Here is a 4,745-nt window from a genome sequence, read left to right on the forward strand (position 1 = left end):
ATTTTGAAAAGAAAAGTTAGCCTCGTTTCTCATCATTTTGGACGATGGGCTATAGCCCATATCGTACGGCATACTATAGCACGCCGTTTTTCATCATTTTGGAGGATTTGAAAAAAATTAAAAAACGATGGGTTATAGCCCATGTTTTTTTAAATTTTGAAAAAGAAAAGTTAGCCTCGTTTCTCATCATTTTGGACCATGGGCTATAGCCCATATCGTACGGCATACTATAGCACGCCGTTTTTCATCATTTTGGAGGATTTGAAAAAAATGAAAAATAAAAAACGATGGGTTATAGCCCATGTTTTTTGAAATTTTGAAAAAAAAAGTTAGCCTCGTTTCTCATCATTTTGGACCATGGCTATAGCCCATATCGTACGGCATACTATAGCACGCCGTTTTTCATCATTTTGGAGGATTTGAAAAAAATGAAAAAATAAAAAACGATGGGTTATAGCCCATGTTTTTTGAAATTTTGAAAAAAAAAGTTAGCCTCGTTTCTCATCATTTTGGACCATGGGCTATAGCCCATATCGTACGGCATACTATAGCACGCCGTTTTTCATCATTTTGGAGGATTTGAAAAAAATGAAAAAAATAAAAAACGATGGGTTATAGCCCATGTTTTTTGAAATTTTGAAAAAAAAGTTAGCCTCGTTTCTCATCATTTTGGACCATGGGCTATAGCCCATATCGTACGGCATACTATAGCACGCCGTTTTTCATCATTTTGGAGGATTTGAAAAAATGAAAAAAATAAAAAACGATGGGTTATAGCCCATGTTTTTTGAAATTTTGAAAAAAAAGTTAGCCTCGTTTCTCATCATTTTGGACCATGGGCTATAGCCCATATCGTAAGGCATACTATAGCACGCCGTTTTTCATCATTTTGGAGGATTTGAAAAAAATGAAAAAATAAAAAAACGATGGGTTATAGCCCATGTTTTTTGAAATTTTGAAAAAGAAAGTTAGCCTCGTTTCTCATCATTTTGGACCATGGGCTATAGCCCATATCGTACGGCATACTATAGCACGCCGTTTTTCATCATTTTGGAGGATTTGAAAAAAATGAAAAAATAAAAAACGATGGGTTATAGCCCATGTTTTTTGAAATTTTGAAAAAAAAGTTAGCCTCGTTTCTCATCATTTTGGACCATGGGCTATAGCCCATATCGTACGGCATACTATAGCACGCCGTTTTTCATCATTTTGGAGGATTTGAAAAAAATGAAAAAATAAAAAAACGATGGGTTATAGCCCATGTTTTTTGAAATTTTGAAAAAAAAAGTTAGCCTCGTTTCTCATCATTTTGGACCATGGGCTATAGCCCATATCGTATGGCATACTATAGCACGCCGTTGTTCATCATTTTGGAGGATTTGAAAAAAATGAAAAAATAAAAAAACGATGGGTTATAGCCCATGTTTTTTGAAATTTTGAAAAAAAAGTTAGCCTCGTTTCTCATCATTTTGGACCATGGGCTATAGCCCATATCGTACGGCATACTATAGCACGCCGTTTTTCATCATTTTGGAGGATTTGAAAAAAATGAAAAAAATAAAAAACGATGGGTTATAGCCCATGTTTTTTGAAATTTTGAAAAAAAAAGTTAGCCTCGTTTCTCATCATTTTGGACCATGGGCTATAGCCCATATCGTATGGCATACTATAGCACGCCGTTTTTCATCATTTTGGAGGATTTGAAAAAAATGAAAAAATAAAAAAACGATGGGTTATAGCCCATGTTTTTTGAAATTTTGAAAAAAAAAGTTAGCCTCGTTTCTCATCATTTTGGACCATGGGCTATAGCCCATATCGTATGGCATACTATAGCACGCCGTTTTTCATCATTTTGGAGGATTTGAAAAAAATGAAAAAATAAAAAAACGATGGGTTATAGCCCATGTTTTTTGAAATTTTGAAAAAAAAAGTTAGCCTCGTTTCTCATCATTTTGGACCATGGGCTATAGCCCATATCGTACGGCATACTATAGCACGCCGTTTTTCATCATTTTGGAGGATTTGAAAAAAATGAAAAAATAAAAAAACGATGGGTTATAGCCCATGTTTTTTGAAATTTTGAAAAGAAAAGTTAGCCTCGTTTCTCATCATTTTGGACGATGGGCTATAGCCCATATCGTACGGCATACTATAGCACGCCGTTTTTCATCATTTTGGAGGATTTGAAAAAAATTAAAAAACGATGGGTTATAGCCCATGTTTTTTGAAATTTTGAAAAAAAAAGTTAGCCTCGTTTCTCATCATTTTGGACCATGGGCTATAGCCCATATCGTACGGCATACTATAGCACGCCGTTTTTCATCATTTTGGAGGATTTGAAAAAAATGAAAAAATAAAAAAACGATGGGTTATAGCCCATGTTTTTTGAAATTTTGAAAAAAAAAGTTAGCCTCGTTTCTCATCATTTTGGACCATGGGCTATAGCCCATATCGTACGGCATACTATAGCACGCCGTTTTTCATCATTTTGGAGGATTTGAAAAAAATGAAAAAAATAAAAAACGATGGGTTATAGCCCATGTTTTTTGAAATTTTGAAAAAAAAAGTTAGCCTCGTTTCTCATCATTTTGGACCATGGGCTATAGCCCATATCGTACGGCATACTATAGCACGCCGTTTTTCATCATTTTGGAGGATTTGAAAAAAATGAAAAAAATAAAAAACGATGGGTTATAGCCCATGTTTTTTGAAATTTTGGAAAAAAAAGTTAGCCTCGTTTCTCATCATTTTGGACCATGGGCTATAGCCCATATCGTACGGCATACTATAGCACGCCGTTTTTCATCATTTTGGAGGATTTGAAAAAAATGAAAAAAATAAAAAACGATGGGTTATAGCCCATGTTTTTTGAAATTTTGAAAAAAAAAGTTAGCCTCGTTTCTCATCATTTTGGACCATGGGCTATAGCCCATATCGTATGGCATACTATAGCACGCCGTTTTTCATCATTTTGGAGGATTTGAAAAAAATGAAAAAATAAAAAAACGATGGGTTATAGCCCATGTTTTTTGAAATTTTGAAAAAAAAAGTTAGCCTCGTTTCTCATCATTTTGGACCATGGGCTATAGCCCATATCGTACGGCATACTATAGCACGCCGTTTTTCATCATTTTGGAGGATTTGAAAAAAATGAAAAAAATAAAAAACGATGGGTTATAGCCCATGTTTTTTGAAATTTTGGAAAAAAAAGTTAGCCTCGTTTCTCATCATTTTGGACCATGGGCTATAGCCCATATCGTACGGCATACTATAGCACGCCGTTTTTCATCATTTTGGAGGATTTGAAAAAAATGAAAAAATAAAAAAACGATGGGTTATAGCCCATGTTTTTTGAAATTTTGAAAAAAAAAGTTAGCCTCGTTTCTCATCATTTTGGACCATGGGCTATAGCCCATATCGTATGGCATACTATAGCACGCCGTTTTTCATCATTTTGGAGGATTTGAAAAAAATGAAAAAATAAAAAAACGATGGGTTATAGCCCATGTTTTTTGAAATTTTGAAAAAAAAAGTTAGCCTCGTTTCTCATCATTTTGGACCATGGGCTATAGCCCATATCGTATGGCATACTATAGCACGCCGTTTTTCATCATTTTGGAGGATTTGAAAAAAATGAAAAAATAAAAAAACGATGGGTTATAGCCCATGTTTTTTGAAATTTTGAAAAAAATAGTTAGCCTCGTTTCTCATCATTTTGGACCATGGGCTATAGCCCATATCGTACGGCATACTATAGCACGCCGTTTTTCATCATTTTGGAGGATTTGAAAAAAATGAAAAAAATAAAAAACGATGGGTTATAGCCCATGTTTTTTGAAATTTTGGAAAAAAAAGTTAGCCTCGTTTCTCATCATTTTGGACCATGGGCTATAGCCCATATCGTATGGCATACTATAGCACGCCGTTTTTCATCATTTTGGAGGATTTGAAAAAAATGAAAAAATAAAAAAACGATGGGTTATAGCCCATGTTTTTTGAAATTTTGAAAAAAAAAGTTAGCCTCGTTTCTCATCATTTTGGACCATGGGCTATAGCCCATATCGTACGGCATACTATAGCACGCCGTTTTTCATCATTTTGGAGGATTTGAAAAAAATGAAAAAATAAAAAAACGATGGGTTATAGCCCATGTTTTTTGAAATTTTGAAAAAAAAAGTTAGCCTCGTTTCTCATCATTTTGGACCATGGGCTATAGCCCATATCGTATGGCATACTATAGCACGCCGTTTTTCATCATTTTGGAGGATTTGAAAAAAATGAAAAAAATAAAAAACGATGGGTTATAGCCCATGTTTTTTGAAATTTTGAAAAAAAAAGTTAGCCTCGTTTCTCATCATTTTGGACCATGGGCTATAGCCCATATCGTACGGCATACTATAGCACGCCGTTTTTCATCATTTTGGAGGATTTGAAAAAAATGAAAAAATAAAAAAACGATGGGTTATAGCCCATGTTTTTTAAAATTTTGAAAAAAAAAGTTAGCCTCGTTTCTCATCATTTTGGACCATGGGCTATAGCCCATATCGTACGGCATACTATAGCACGCCGTTTTTCATAATTTTGGAGGATTTGAAAAAAATGAAAAAAATAAAAAACGATGGGTTATAGCCCATGTTTTTTGAAATTTTGAAAAAAAAAGTTAGCCTCGTTTCTCATCATTTTGGACCATGGGCTATAGCCCATATCGTACGGCATACTATAGCACGCCGTTTTTCATCATTTTG

This window comes from Protomyctophum bolini (assembly GCF_963924005.1).
Source record: "Protomyctophum bolini genome assembly, chromosome: 3".
In the NCBI taxonomy this organism is placed as follows: domain Eukaryota; kingdom Metazoa; phylum Chordata; class Actinopteri; order Myctophiformes; family Myctophidae; genus Protomyctophum; species Protomyctophum bolini.